Below are 16,996 nucleotides of genomic sequence, written 5' to 3' on the forward strand. Positions count from 1 at the left end.
AAGGAACAAGGAAGTGGACGTGATGGTGGTGCAGGCAGAGGCCGAGGTCGTGGGCAAGCTCTAATTTTGCCACAACAAAGGGCCACATCTAGTCGCTCGCACGTCCTGTCCCAAATTCTTGGGGACCGCAGCAGTACACCGCTCTTGAACCAAGACCAGTGTCAACAGGTTGTTAGTTGGATAGCGGATAATGCTTCCAGTCAGATTGGCACCACCACAAACACTCTGTCTTCCACACGGTCAAGTGTCAGTAGCCGTGATACTGCACCGCACATTTCAGAACCTGATCCTCCTTCCTACCACAAGGCTGAGTACACGTCCTCGGACATTAATGATCTCACACTTGGACACTCGGAAGAGCTGTTCACGTTTCCATTCGCACATTCTGGCCTCTCGCCAGCTCATGTTGAAGTGGGTCATGAGGAGATCGTATGTACAGATGGCCAAATATTTGAGCAGCCACGTTCTCACGAAGTTGGCAACGTGTCTCAACAAGGGGTGGACGATGATGAGACACAATTGTCAGGAAGTCAGGAGGAGGAGCAGGGTGCGGAAGAGGAAGACGACGTGGTGGATGATCCAGTAACTGACCCAACCTGGCAGGAGGATATGCAGAGCGAGGACAGCAGTGCACAGGGGGAGGGAGGCGTAGCATCCCAACAGGCAGTAAGAAGCAGGGTGGTGGCTCCAGGCAGAAGTCAGGCAACCGTTCCCCGGAACAACAACACGACACAAGGTGCCTGTACAAATGTTAGGTCTTCCCGAGTCTGGCAGTTTTTTAAGTTGGATCCAGATGATTCTAAAAAGGCCATTTGCAACACCTGCCGTGCCAGCATCAGCAGGGGTACCAAAACTAGCAGCCTGACCACCACCAGCATGATCAGGCACATGTCAGCCAAGCACCCGACTTTGTGGGAAGTACAACAGAGTCGAGGAGCAGTGCTTGCTAATGTCACTGCTACGTCTTCGCTGGTTGTGCATGCGAGCCAATCCCCTGTCCATGCTGCCTGCGAACAAGCCTCCTCCGGTCCTGCACCTGCAGTTGCCTACTCAGAAATAACACCATCATCAAGCACGTCCTTGTCCCAGCGCAGCGTTCAGTTATCCATTCAGCAAACCTTTGAACGCAGGCGCAAATACACTGCCAACACCCCACATGCCACAGTTCTAAATGCTAACATTTCGCGACTGCTTGCGCTGGAAATGTTGCCTTTTAGGCTGGTGGAGACAGAAGCATTCCGCGACCTGATGGCGGCAGCTGTCCCACGTTACTCGGTCCCCAGCCGCCACTATTTCTCCCGGTGTGCCGTCCCCGCGTTGCATAACCACGTGTCACAAAACATCACACGTGCCCTGAACAACGCTGTTTCACCCAAAGTCCACCTAACCACAGACACATGGTGACGATTATCTCGAGAGTGCAAAGTAGCCAAATGAAACTTTTACTGGATTTCCACTTACTTTATCAAATCTCATCTCCACCACAGTTTGCATCTGTTATAGTTTTGGAGAAAATTGTGGTCATTTCATTTTTGCGCGAATGTGTTCAGATTCCTTTTTTATTGCCCTGCCTAAGGGCTATACTATAATACACCCACTTCCTGACAATGGACACTTCAGGTTTACAGGCCCTCATGCACGTCTCTATCCAGGGACAACGTGGAGCCTCCCAATTTTTGGCTGCCCTGCCTAAGGGCTATACTATAATACACCCACTTCCTGACAATGGACACTTAATGTTTTGAGGCCCTCATGCATGTCTCTATCCAGGGACAACGTGGAGCCTCCCAATTATTGGCTGCCCTGCCAAAGGGCTATACTACAAAAGACCCACTTCCTTCCAATGGGCACTTCAGGTTTACAGGCCCTCATGCACGTCTCTATCCAGGGACAACGTGGAGCCTCCCAATTTTTGGCTGCCCTGCCAAAGGGCTATACTACAAAAGACCCACTTCCTTCCAATGGGCACTTCAGGTTTACAGGCCCTCATGCACGTCTCTATCCAGGGACAACGTGGAGCCTCCCAATTTTTGGCTGCCCTGCCTAAGGGCTATACTATAATACACCCACTTCCTGACACTGGACACTTAATGTTTTGAGGCCCTCATGCACGTCTCTATCCAGGGACAACGTGGAGCCTCCCAATTTTTGGCTGCCCTGCCTAAGGGCTATACTACAATAGACCCACTTCCTTACAATGGGCACTTCAGGTTTACAGGCCATCATGCACATCTGTATGCAGGGGCATTGGTGAACCTCACAATTTTGGACTGCCCTGGCAAAGGAAAATACTACAAAGACTCAGTTCCTCAAAATGGGCACATTAGACTCAGAGGCCTTTATGTACGTCTCTTCTCAGGGACATCGGAGTGCCACACAATGTTTTACGTAAAATCTTTCATGTATTGATCTCAAAAAGTAACATACATTAGCTCTATCTCACTATTGGGTATGTGCCCTTAACATTTCCGCTATGAAAAATCATTTTGGTGTCATTTTGGAAGGTTTTCTGGTGAGTCCGTAAAAATGGCGTAAAACGCGGACAAAATTATTCACAGCTGTGACTTTTGAGTGATAAATGCTTCAAGGGGTCTTCCCCATGCTGTTGCCATGTCATTTGAGCACTCTTCAGAGACTTTTGTGCCATTTTTAGGGTTTCTACATGCTGCCGGTGGTCATTTCACAAAAATACTCGGGTCTCCCATAGGATAACATTGGGCTCGGTGCTCGGGCCGAGTACACGAGTATCTTGGGAGGCTCGGCCCGAGCTTCGAGCACCCGAGTTTTTTAGTACTCGCTCATCACTACTAATAAACCTAAAAAATAAAAATAAATTGAATAAAAATCATGAATGTTGTGTTATAACAGGAAATTCGGTGTAAGAATGAATATCCGGGATGAGAGTTCAGCGAATGAGTTATAGAAATTGTTACAAAAAGGAGTGTGTACGGTTTATGCGTAAATTTTCAGAATGCGTACATGAAAATTATATGTATGTGAGAATGTCCCCCATGCTTTGTAAAAAGTTATTTATGAAAATGTAAATAAGATATATAAAAATGCCTAATTATTTATAATTTATGAGAAAGATATATATGTATGGAAGAATGTTATAAGGTGTCCAAGAACCATAAAGAAAAAGGGTGCATATATAATGTTAGAGGTCTAGAGTTCCACCAGGCTATATCACCCCTAAAGAAATAGAAAGAAGACCTTACTACCTGTGTACCCCAAAAAAAGCTATATTTCTTAGCCAGGATTATGGTGGAGATATGCACAAGTGAAATAAGAATATAAAGTAATACAATAAGATTATAAAACCAATATGTGTGTAATACTATTGTATGTTTTGAGGATTTCGATAGCGTTAGGGCAATGACAACCAGAGACGAGTTTGTGGTACAAGATGTTTATAATATGTAACCACGGTAGATACACAGCGGAAATACACAAAACACATGAAAATACCTTTCTGAAACGGAGCGAAGGGGATTCCCGGGGCCACGCACCGGACTCCCCCAGGGAGACCACCAGAGCGAACCCCTATACAGGGACTGTCCGGCAATCAACCCCGGAAGGCCTAAATGCGCCGCAGCCGGGACACAAGGGGCAAGTGGTAAAGTCCAGAAGTGTCCGTACGGGATGAAAGTCCAGAATGGTTATGAGCCGGAAGAAACCGGGCAGACGTGCTGACCAAAGACGGCAGACGGAGTCCGGGCACAGCTTGAAGAAACCGGGTATGGTCCAGAGTCGGTCGGTAGACTTTCAGGAGGATCCAAAGGTAATCAAGAAGTAGCAGCAGCAGCAAAGCAGGAGCACACAGCAAGCCGTATACTCAGGCACTGGACTAGGCTTAGAGGCGGCCTTTTAAGCAGCTGGACAGGAAGTAGGGCAACAGAACATAAAACTCCATGTTAACCGAGGGCAAGCTCATGCAAAAAAGAGAACTGGAAAACCCGGAAACCTGACATTACTCCCCCCCCCAGAAACGGCCTCAGGACGGGTCAGGGCCTGGCTTGTCCGGGTACCGTCGATGAAACTGAGCGATCTTCCGGGGAGCTCGAATGTTACCCACCGGTTCCCAGGAATCGTCCTCGGGGGCGTACCCCTGCCAACGTACCAGATACTGAAGCCGACGACGATGGAGCCGGGAGTCAATAATGTCCTCAACCACGAACTGCTCCTCGCCGTCGACCATCACAGGCGGAGGAGGAGGCACGACACGACCATGAAACGTATTGGGAGAGACGGATTTGAGGAGAGAAACATGAAAGACCGGGTGTACCTTGAGATGGTGCGGTAACCACAGCCGACAGGCCACAGGGCTCACGATCCCGGTGATCTTAAATGGACCGATGAATTTTTGTCCCAGCTTCTGCGAAGGGACACCCAATCTCAGGTTCTTGGTGGACAACCATACAGAGTCCCCTACCTTATACATGGGTGCCGGTTTCCGGTGAGTGTCTGCCGACCTCTTGTAACGCTCCTGGGCCGTAGCCACACTGTCCTTTAGAACCTCCAGATTTTGTCGAAGCTCTGTCAATCTGTCCTCCACCGCAGGCACTGAGACCGCAACCGGTGACCTAGGCAAAATAGTCGGATGGTAACCCAAGTTAGCAAAAAAGGGCGTTACCTTAGTGGAGCTGCTCTGAGTGTTGTTATACGAGAACTCCGCCAACGGAAGCATCTTCAACCAATCGTCCTGCAGATGGCTGACATAACATCGAAGGTATTGTTCCAGGGTTTGATTGGTCCGTTCGGTTTGCCCATTTGTCTGAGGATGGTATGCAGAAGACAAACAGACATCAATCTGGAGTGCCGTACAAAACCCCTTCCAGAACCTAGACGTGAACTGCACGCCCCGGTCAGAGATGATCTCGTCTGGTACCCCATGCAATCGGAATACGTTCTGGATAACCAAATCCACTGTCTCTGCGGCTGAGGGAAGACCGGCACACGGAATAAAGTGAGCAGCTTTAGTCAACCGATCCACCACCACTAAAATGGTATTGTGACCGTCTGAGACGGGCAACTCCACAATAAAATCCATTGAGATAGACCCCCAAGGGCGAGATGGCACGGGTAACGGTTGGAGGAGTCCTGTAGGAGCCACACGAGGGACCTTGCACCGGGCACAAACCACACATGAGTGGACATAGTCCTTTACGTCCTTTAAACAGGTAGGCCACCAGAAGAAACGGTTCAGAAATTCCTGCGTCTTCTGTACCCCCCTATGACCAGCCAACACGGAGTCATGGACCAACTTGAGAACCCGAAGTCTTACGGCCTCCGGGACATAAATGCGTCGCTCTCTCAACCACACACCATTCCGAAGAACAAGAGTTACATCATTCGGGGGGGCAGCAAGAAATACGTCACCATCATAGGCCAGCTTGATGTCCTTCCACAAGTCCTGGTCCTGGATTACTCCAACGAAATTGGCATCCGATAACACGGTCTGAGACGGGGTTCCAGGCACGGAGTCCACGGCGTGGATTCGGGACAAGGCATCGGCTTTCCCATTACGTGAACCTGGACGGTATGTAACGACAAAATTGAACTGGTTAAGGAATAGGCTCCAACGGGCTTGCCGTGGAGACAGGCACCTGGCAGACTTAAGAAACTCCAGATTACGATGATCTGTGAGTACTATCACTTGCTGCGCGGCTCCCTGTAAGTGGTGTCTCCATTCCTTGAAGGCGGAAATAATCGCTAACAATTCTTTGTCCGCAATGTCATAGTTCCTTTCTGCAGGGGACAACCGGCGGGAAAAGAAAGCACACGGATGTAAGAGACTCTTGTCCCCAGTCCTTTGAGAAAGGATGGCCCCTAATGCGTAGTCGGAAGCGTCGACTTCCACGATAAAGGGAAGTGCGGGATTCGGATGTACCAATATAGGCGCTGAGGTAAAACAGACCTTGAGACGATGGAAGGCTTCCTGGGCCTGGGCGGACCACACAAACTTCTGTCCTTTCTTGGTTAACAGAGTGATGGGACGAACGATTTCTGAAAAATTACGGATAAAACGTCGGTAAAAGTTGGCAAAACCGACAAAGCGTTGTACCTCTTTGATGTTTCCCGGTTCCGGCCAGTCTAGAATCGCTTGTATTTTGCCAGACTCCATGTTCAGTCCCTGAGGAGAGATGACATAACCTAAGAATTGTATCTGTGAGCAATGGAATTCGCATTTCTCCAGTTTGATGTACAGGTGGTTTTCCCTCAGCCGGGTAAGTACGGTCTTGACGTGCTCCTGGTGTTCCTGTAGGGAATCAGAAAAGATTAGGATATCGTCCAGATAAATCACCATGAATTGGTCCATGATATCCCTAAAAATATCGTTAACTAGATGTTGGAAAGCCGCGGGAGCGTTACAAAGTCCAAAAGGCATCACTAGGTACTCAAAATGTCCATACCGACATCGGAACGCGGTCTTCCACTCGTCTCCGGGACGTATGCGGAGTAGATTGTATGCCCCACGGAGGTCCAATTTGGTGAATATTTTTGCCTGTTGGACCCTCTCCAATAGCTCAGGAATCAATGGTAACGGATACCGGTTCCGGATGGTTATTTTATTCAGTTCCCGGTAGTCAATACAGGGTCTTAGAGTCCCCTCTTTCTTTTTCACAAAAAAGATGGGTGCCCCTGCTGGTGAGGTAGACGGACGAATAAATCCCTTCGCCAGACTTTCATCAATGTAGTTTTTTAGTGCTTCTAGCTCAGGTGCCGCCAACGGGTAGACATGACCAAACGGGATCTCCGCCCCTGGGAGTAAGTCTATGGGGCAATCATACGGTCTATGCGGGGGAAGCCGATCGGCTTTTCTTTTGTCGCATATGTCCGCAAAGTCGTTATACACCGGGGGTAGAACAGGTACCTGTACAGTGCCCTCCGCATTCGGCGTTACTGGAACCGGAACAGTTGGACTAATGGTCGGAATACTCTGCGGTGGGAAGGATATTTCCTTAGTTTCCCAATCGATGACCGGATTTGTAGACCGTAGCCACGGAATACCTAAAATAATCGGAAAATGAGGAGAAGAAATTAGCATGAAAACAAGGGTCTCCTGCTGACCTGGCTTCATGACGCACTCTAGCGGTACGGTTTCCCGATCAACTGGTCCAGAGATTAACGGAGATCCGTCTACCGTCTCCATGGTAACCGGTGAGGCTCTTTGCTGAGTCCGGATACCGTGTTTCCTGGCAAAAGAGGAGTCCATGAAATTTCCCCCTGCCCCAGAATCTATCATTGCAGAGGTAGGTATTAGCTGTCCCTCCCACCGGATCTGAATGGGGAGCGAGCAATGGGTATATTTCCCTTCCGAGTCCTTCGGTGAGGTTGACATTACAGTCAAGGGAAATACCGCATCCAAGTGTCCACTTGCCTCAGAGATATCGGACTCTGCGTCCGTGTTGTCACACTCTGCCATGGCTGCCAATACCTTATTTGGGCGATTCGGACGTTTCGGGCAGTCGATCAAGAAATGGTCTGATTGACCGCAATAGAAACACAGACGCTCACGGAGCCGGTGTTCGCGACGTTCATTGGTCTCTCGCTTTTGCAGAGAGTCCACTTGCATAGGAACGTCCTCGGCCTCCCGTGGCGTCCTGAGAGCGGGTTCTCTGGAAGGAAATGCAAAGTTGTTTACACGGTTTACAGCTGCCCATTTTTCCTGTCTACGTTCCGTCAAGCGGGTATCAATACGCACACAGTGCTGGAGAAACAGTTCAAAATCCCCTGGAGATTCAGAACGAGCTAACTCGTCCTTGATGGTACCGGACAACCCCTTTCTGAAAACAGACAATAATGCATTGTTTCCCCAGTCGGTGTCTACCACTAACCTCTTGAACTCAGTGGCATATTCAACTACAGAACGCTTTCCCTGACGTAAGGAAAGGAGAGCCGATTCAGCGGTAGCACGGCGATTCGGATCATCAAACATCTGCGCCATTGCGGTCAGAAAATCATCTAGGTGATTTAAACGGATGTCCCGGTTCTCTATCATAGGATTAGCCCAAGCCAGTGCTTGTGAGGTTAATAACATAATTATACATAACACTTTGGACCGGTCAGAACGGTAATAATCAGCATGTACATCAAAAAACAGTATACATTGGTTCACAAATCCACGAAACTGACTACGGTCACCATTGAAACGGAATGGGGGTAACCTAGGCATACCGGCAGCTGATACGGACGTAGTGGGGCCGGCTTCCTGAGCCTCCACTCTGACTTGCAAGTCCTGTATAGCCGGACCCAGTACCTGGTGATCATGGCCCAGCTGTGCCTCCATATCTCTAAGTTTAGTCTGCACCACCTCCATCTCCTGCTGCAAGGAGTTAATCATAGAAAAGAGCTGATCTACTCCTCGTGTCTCAGTCATTGCCCCAGTGAAATCCTCTTGTGGCCTGAGTATAATGTAATACTATTGTATGTTTTGAGGATTTCGATAGCGTTAGGGCAATGACAGCCAGACACGAGTTTGTGGTACAAGATGTTTATGATATGTAACCATGGTAGATACACAACGGAAATACACAGTATAACAAACACATGAAAATACCTTTCTGAAACGGAGCGAAGGGGATTCCCGGGGCCACGCACCAGACTCCCCCAGGGAGACCACCAGAGCGAACCCCTATACAGGGACTGTCCGGCAATCAACCCCGGAAGGCCTAAATGCGCCGCAGCCGGGACACAAGGGGCAAGCGGTAAAGTCCAGAAGTGTCCGTACGGGATGAAAGTCCAGAATGGTTATGAACCGGAAGAAACCGGGCAGACGTGCTGACCAAAGACGGCAGACGGAGTCCGGGCACAGTTTGAAGAAACCGGGTGTGGTCCAGAGTCGGTCGGTAGATTTTCAGGAGGATCCAAAGGTAATCAAGTAGCAGCAGCAGCAAAGCAGGAGCACACAGCAAGCAGTATACTCAGGCACTGGACTAGGCTTAGAGGCGGCCTTTTAAGCAGCTGGACAGGAAGTAGGGCAACAGAACATAAAACTCCATGTTAACCGAGGGCAAGCTCTTTCAAAAGAGGACTGGAAAACCCGGAAACCTGACAATGTGTGCATTCATGCACCACCCGGTACGCTACCCTTGCCAAATTGCTCACTCTAGATCCCCACACGATCCATGAAGCCGTTCCCCCGGTCACACCGCCTGCTGCCGGTTCCCACTCATCCCTGGGGGAGTTAGGCGAGTGGTATCGAGAGCTACATGTCGGCACTGATGATACCCCCATACACCACAAGGAAGGGGTATACCGGGTGGTACAGGAGTATGAGCGGGTTTTTAGCAAGCACCCTCTAGATTTTGGGCAGATTAAAGGGGTTCAACACCACATCCCTACCGGTACACACTCCCCTATTAAAGAGAGATACAGGCCTATTCCCCCTGCCCACTACCAATGCGCCAAAGACATGTTGAGGAACATGAAGGAGGCAGGGGTTATTAGGGACAGCTGTAGTCCCTGGGCCGCTCCGTTGGTGCTGGTTAAGAAGAAGGATGGCACCATGCGGATGTGTGTGGATTACCGGAAGATTAACCAGATAACGCATAAGGATGCTTACCCTCTGCCCCGCATCAAAGAGTCCCTGGCCTCGCTGAGAACCGCTAACTACTTCTCCACCCTTGACCTCACCAGCGGGTACTGGCAGGTGGCCGTGGCACCGGAAGACCGAGAGAAGACTGCCTATGGGACCGTTTTGCTGTACTTGGATGATGTGATTGTGTACTCACAGACGTATGAAGCCCACCTGGAGCACCTAGCCGAGGTGTTCGCGTCCCTTGCCAAGTATGGGATGAAGTTGAAGCCCTCAAAGTGTCATCTGCTGAAACCCAGAGTGCAGTACCTAGGACATGTGGTTGGTGCGGAAGGTGTCGCCCCCAACCCCGAGAAGATCACCGCCATCCAAGACTGGCCGAGACCGACCACAGTGAGGGAAGTGAGGCAGTTTCTGGGCCTGGTGGGATATTACCGTCGCTTCATTAAGGGGTACACAAAGATGGCTGCCCCCATGCAAGACCTCCTCGTAGGACAGACCAAGGGTGGTAGATCCCTAGTAGCCCCATTGGTGTGGGAAGAAAAGCATGAGGAATCCTTCCGCCAGCTGAGAACAGCCCTGACCGGAGAGGAAATCCTAGCGTACCCTGACTACAGCCGCCCATTCATCCTCTACACCGACGCCAGCAATGTGGGCTTGGGGGCTGTTCTATCCCAGGTCCAAGACAGAAGGGAAAAGGTAATAGCTTATGCTAGCCGAAAACTCCGACCGACTGAGAGGAACCCTGAGAACTACATCTCCTTCAAGCTTGAGCTCTTGGCACTGGTGTGGGCTATCACCGAGCGGTTCCGCCATTACCTGGCAGCAGCCAAGTTCACCGCGTACACAGACAATAACCTGCTGACCCATCTAGATACGGCCAAGCTGGGCGCGTTGGAGCAGCGGTGGGTGACCAGGTTAGCCAACTACGATTTCACCATCAAGTACCGGGCCGGCCGTACCAACGTCAATGCCAATGCACTCTCCCGGATGCCCCACCTGTCGGAAGAGGGGCCAGAGGATGATGACCTCGAAGAGATCGAGTTGCCTGCATTTCACCGGCCATTCACTGAGAAGGTGCACGTCTACCAACAACGGGTGAACCTGGATCCGCTGCCCCGACAGGACTGGCAGGAAGCTCAGGACCAGGCACCTGCTGTCCGCCTGGTCAAGACTCTAGTGGAACAGGGTTCTGCTGGGATAGACCCTGCTGCCCCTGCCGAAGCCCAACGTCTGTGGCAAGAATGGACCCGGCTATACCAACACCAGGGGAAGTTGTATCGCGAGCTGATTAATCCAAAGACTCACGAGAAGATCCGCCAGCTGGTGATTCCCCAGGCTAACGTGCCCACCGTCCTGCAAGCATACCATGATGGTGCAGTGCACTTCGGGTGGAAGAAGCTAGAGATGTTGTTAAGAGAGCGGTTCTATTGGAGTGGAATGCGGGAATCTGTGGAGGCCTGGTGCCGAGAATGTGGCCCTTGCGCATTGAGAAGGAAGGACGAGGCCAGCCAGAAGGCACCCCTACACCCGATCATTACACACCAACCGCTGGAGCTGGTTGCCCTTGACCATGTAAAGCTCACCCCCAGCCGAAGTGGGTACACCTACGCTCTGACCATCGTAGACCACTACTCGAGGTTCCTGGTGGTTGTCCCAGTTAAGGACTTAACCGGCCGCACCGCTGCTAAGGCTTTCCAGGCTTATTTCTGTTGACCGCATTGGTACCCGGAGAGGGTGCTTACCGACCAGGGTCCGGCCTTTGAAGCAGAGGTATTCCAGGAATTCTGCCAGTTGTACGGCTGCAAGAAAATCCGGACCACGCCTTACCACGCCCAAACCAATGGCATTTGTGAAAAGATGAACCACTTGGTCCTGGGCCTCCTCAAGACGTTACCACTGGAAGAGCGGAACCTGTGGCTGGAGAATCTACCTGACCTGGTCGATATGTACAACAACATCCCTTCCAGCTCTACGAAATGCACTCCAGCATACCTGATGAGAGCTCGTCCCGGCCGGCTACCAGTGGATCTGGAAATGGGCTTGGAAGCTTCAGAAGCACTCCTGTCGACAGCTGAATGGGACACTCGGCGGAGGACACAGTACCGACAGGTCCAGGAGTATGTTGAAAAGAACTTGTGCCGGAGTCGGGGACAACAGGAGCAGTGCTTCAACAAGAAGGCGCCTGCCGGTTCCTTCCAACCTGGGGATGTAGTGCTGAAGCGGAAAAGAAGGGCCCACAAGCTGGATGATCAATGGGAAAAAACCCCGTATGTAGTCCAGCCCACAGGATGGGAGAATGGGAAGGCCTACCAGATCAGCCGTGACCAGGGGGGGACTTTGGCCACGGTTTCCCGAGACCACCTGAAGAAGTGCCCACCAGCATTGAGAGTAGCGGATGAGGCTCCAGTTCCCAGTCCAGTGGAGAAGGAAAAAGAGGTAATCCACACCATGATGGGTGATTTTCCAGCAGACTGGCCTACACAGAACGGTGCGGTGATCCTTCCAGTGATACTGTTCCCACAACCCGTGGATGAAGAAATGATGGAAACGGTTAACCGCGAGCCAGTGCCCAGGGATGTACCTGTACCCAGCTCCCCTACGCCTCCGCCTGCCCCACATGATAGCAGGGAGGAGGAACTGACTGTTCCCTCTGCCCCACTGCCTGTCACCACTGACACCGGATCCCGAAGGTCCACTCGCCCCAACCTAGGTAGACCCCCACTTAGGTACAGGGAAACTACTCTTTAAAAGGGGGGGGCTTTATGTGTTGAGTGTACCAGTTTGAAAGTTTTAAATGATAAGTAAAGATGATCAACCAAAGAAGTTTACCTGATTGAACCGTGATTAAACCGGCCGTTGCCGGCAACTGTTGTCCCCGTAGGGACTGTGCAACCATTGCGTAAGGAACTGCTTACGGACAAGCCCGAGAACTTGCAGGGCAACCACAAACTTAGTGCAATGTAAATAAAAATGTTTGTTGGCTTGACACCGTTACCGCCTCCGGAGAGGCTGATTTGGGAGGATGGGCCTGGAGGAAAGGGATGGCCTAGGCCCGCCACTACCGTAACCGGTGGCGATCCTCCGGGGGTTCAGGGGTCCCCTTGGACGTGGGCCCCCTGAAAGAGACAGAACCCGCTCGGGCAACTTGGTGCTGGACTGGGGTCAAGGGGTGCTGCCCGCTTCTTAGGGGCAGCATCAGGGCCAGGTTGTTTGGGTGGGAGAAGAGCGGAAGCTGTACCGTTGTAAAATGTTTATGATGCTTTTACATGTTTTACCGTTTTATTCTTTTTCAGTTGTGAAAATAAAACCGGTGATGGACGGGCAGCCCGCGGACGGTCTGCATTTTACTATAGGGGAATGTGGCGCCCTGGACAAGCCAGGTCGTCACAGGTACTACACCAACACGCTCTACACTCCGGCTAGGCACACCGAAGCTAAACACAAATCCTAGTTGCCTTCCTCCAGGGGCTGATGTCCACACCAGGGGGTGGGCCAGGCGGTTGATCCCACCCACCGAGGAGTTCACAGTCCTGGAGGCGGGAAAAGGAGTCAGATTAGAGATCAGTTTTGGAGTTAGAGAAGTGAAGAGGAGAGGAGACTGACCGTGTCCGTGTGTGTGGCCCGGGCACTCAGCAAGGTTGGCAGACGGTGGTGACCTTCTGCAGGAGAGGCTGATTGGAGTGAACCGTACGGACCGGGGATGGGCGGTGGCCCGCCGGTACCAGATCGGGGAGTGAAGAGAAGCCAGCACCATCCGGCAGGGCCTACGGACCCCGACCAGGCTAGGAGTCGCCGTAAAACCGGTCAAATCCGTTAGCGACAGGAACCTCCAGGGTTTCCCAGCAGTCAAGACCCGATTGAAGGCAACAGCTCACACCGTAGAGGGAAGCACAGTCACCGCCAAGGCTACAGTTCCCAGGGCCAGAGCCTGCGGGCAAAAGGGGCTCCCTCAGCATCCATCCAAGCTGGGGAGCGGGTTACCGGTGGGAAGCCCGCTAGATTTTGGGGGAATAAAAGGGGTCCACCACCACATCCCCACAGGTGCACACCCACCCATCAAAGAGAGCTATAAGCCAATACCACCTTCACATTGCCAGTGTACCAAGGACATGTTGAGCAACATGAAGGCGGCTGGGGTTATCCGTGACAGTTGTAGCCTTTGGGCAGCTCTGTTGATCCTGTTAAAAAAGAAGGACAGCACCATTCCCCGTATTGAGGAATCGCTAGCTGCATTGAGAACTGCAAATTATTTTTCTACCCTTGATCTCACTAGTCACTATTGGCAAGTGTCCGTTGCTGAGGCAGACCGGGAGAAGACCGCCTTCGCCACCCCTATGGGTCTCTGCGAGTTCAAAAGCATGCCCTTCGAGCTGTGCAATGCGCCAGGAACCTTCCAGAGGCTGATGGAATGCTGCTTGGGACAAGATTTTAGGGTGTATAAAAAGGGAGATTAGATCCCGTGATCCCAACGTATTGTTACACCTCTATAAATCACTTGTAAGGCTACATCTGGAATATGGGAACCAGTTTTGGGCTCCACATTTTAATAAGGACATTCAGAAGTTAGAGTCAGTTCAAAGGTGGGCAACTAGACTACTACAAGGAATGGAAGGCCTCCCATATGATGACAAGTTGAAAAAGTTATTAAGTGATTATTGGCTGCAATGGGGCTTTCTGGCTGGTGCCAGCCTCTCTTCTTAGCACACAGGAACCACAATCCCTACACCATGCTTCAATGGATTCTCTCATCCCAGCCCAGTAAAGCTACATATTTTACACAGTCATAAGCAGCCAAAAGGGATCTATTCTATTCAATTGCAAATGATCTAGATAAGACTGAGAATAAGATACTGCACGGGACATAGCAGAGTTGGTCAAGTTGAGTGGAGATGAGTTTGCTATTTGGCACAGCTTTTTGCATCAATAAAGCAAGTAAAAGGTGTGAAAGATAAAAAAAAGGGTGAAAGTGTGAAAAGTGAATTGGCCAAATTGAGGTGCATATAAAGTTTTTGCTTTCTTTCAATTCACTAATGGGGCTCATTTGAATCAGGTGAATTGAGTTCTGCTTTTGGAAACTGGGTTAAGAAGGGGTGCACCGGTCCTGGAGGTACTGCAATACCAGGTCAATGCGTGGAGTGGACAGAGCAAGATTTTTTCCATCTCCTTGTTCTAAAAATCCATTTAATATATGGTCCCCAGAGAGGGGACGTATCAGATATTAAACTGATAAGAACAGATTTAATTTTTTTTTTTTTCTGTTTATCAGTAGGACTTCAAAATAACAAAGGTGATCGCCTCCCGTTGCCTGGGAACCGTCCAGGCACAAGAGGGCTATGTGTCACCAGAAGGCGCACACACTTCCTCAAGGCCGGCAGACGTGCAATCCCAGGCACCTTCCAGTACCGACCAAGGTAGCGTCCTCCGAAACTACACTTGATCTTAGCCAAAAGGCCGAGAAGCTATAACCCGAATTGGTTACGGCCTTGAGTGGCACCCTGGCCTATACCGGACACATCTTAGGGAGAGGGAGACAAACCCACGCCTACAGAAGACATTTTGTCACCCAAGCCAACCCTTGAAAAGGCTGTTTTGCAGAGCAAAAACAAGAAGAATGGTGCTTTTTGCAGCCGCCGCCCACTGCAATGAATCTGAATAACTCCTCCTTTTGGACACAAGCACCTCCCCTCCCCCTTGCAGTCTTTCCAATTCATGATACAAAAAGACGGACGGACAGGACAGGACAGGACAGGCTGCCTGACTTTCCGTCACTGCCACCCTTTGCCATCCTTGCCCGTAGAAAGCCCTTTCATCATCCCCAAACCCTAATCTTTTCCCTTCCCTTCCCAGATGCGTCTCACTCCCTTTCATTAGGAAGTGAGCGCAGCCTTTTCTCCGTTCTGCACATGCGCGACGTTAAACACAAATGCGCAGGCGTGCGTTCCATTACCCTCACTGCATTCCACTCCCATACAGGAAGTGGGCGCAGCTATTACTACGGTCGCACATAAAAGAACCCACGGCCACCACTGCACATAGCTGACTCCACCACAGGACACCCACTTCTACACCAACACAGGTAAGACAGGATCGGCACCTCTATGCTCCTGTTACAATCAGGCTCAGTCACCATGTGATAACGCTCTCAACTCTTTAGTTGCAGGCTCCCCTTGCTTCACCTCCACTGGCTGTGCTGCCATTTCCTCTCCCACCTGGAAGGTATACTTTATTCCACTATTTTCCTGTTTCTCTCTTCCCCCTTTTCCCATAACCTACTTTTATCTGCATTTGTGGGGTATCTATATGCTATTTACATCATAGTTTTATTCATTAATATGGAAGGGAAGAGTGCCCATGAGAGTGTTGAACTGCGGAGAGCAAGAGATTAAGCTGCTCCGATTTGCCACCATTGATAAGCTGTTCTCAGTAGATACACATGCTATCCAAACAGCAGCATCCACCATTGCTTCAGCCCACCCATTCAGTGACAGCTCACCAAGTCAGCCAGAGGAGTGGTGTAAGGAATTACACGTAGGCACTGACTCCACACCTTCACATCACAAGAAGGGGGTCTACAGGCTAGTGCAAGAATACGAGCAAGTCTTCAGCAAACATCCGCTAGACTTTTGAAGAATAAAAGGGGTCAAACACTACATCCCCACAAGTGCACACCCACCCATCAAAGAGAGATATAAGCCAAAACTACCTGCACATTACCAGTGTACCAAGGACATGTTGAGCAACATGAAGGAGGCTGGGGTTATCCGTGACAGTTGTAGCCTCTGGGCAGCTCCGTTGGTCCTGTTAAAGAAGAAGGACAGCACCACTCCCCTGTATTGAGGAATAGCTAGCTGCATTGAGAACTGCAAATTATTTTTCTACCCTTGATCTCACTAGTCGCTATTGGCAAGTGTCCGTTGCTGAGGCAGACCGGGAGAAGACCGCCTTTGCCACCCCGATGGGTCTCTGCGAGTTCAAAAGCATGCCCTTCGAGCTGTGCAATTTGCCAGGAACCTTCCAGAGGCTGATGGAATGCTGCTTGGGACACCGAAACTTTGAAACGGTACTGCTATACCTTTATGATGTTATTGTTTATTCTAAAGCAAACAAGATTTTAGGGTGTATAAAAAGGGAGATTAGATCCGGTGATCCCAACGTATTGTTACCCCTCTATAAATCACTTGTAAGGCCACATCTGGAATATGGGGTAAAGTCCTGAGCAGGTTGATAACCATTGGTTTGAGCATGGTAGGGTGTAGTGCGCATCTTCCTGCATCGGTAAAAGCTGCAGAAGTCCTTGAAGATTTCCGCTTCAAAGGCTGTGCCTTGATCTGTGAGGACTCTCTCTGAGTAGCCATGAGGTCTGCATAAGTGTGCTTGGAAGACCTTCGCTGCAGTATGGGCCATTAGATCTTTGACTTGTACCACAACCATAAATCTCGAGTAGTTGTCTACCAT

General features: G+C 50.5%; 1 pseudogene; it reads right to left on the bottom strand.

Annotated features, from left to right (window-relative positions):
* Positions 1-14,626: 14,626 nt before the first annotated feature.
* On the bottom strand, positions 14,627-14,833 carry LOC142288900 (U2 spliceosomal RNA; annotated as a pseudogene).
* Positions 14,834-16,996: the final 2,163 nt, after the last annotated feature.

Source organism: Anomaloglossus baeobatrachus, unplaced genomic scaffold, assembly GCF_048569485.1.
Source record: "Anomaloglossus baeobatrachus isolate aAnoBae1 unplaced genomic scaffold, aAnoBae1.hap1 Scaffold_87, whole genome shotgun sequence".
In the NCBI taxonomy this organism is placed as follows: Eukaryota; Metazoa; Chordata; class Amphibia; order Anura; family Aromobatidae; genus Anomaloglossus; species Anomaloglossus baeobatrachus.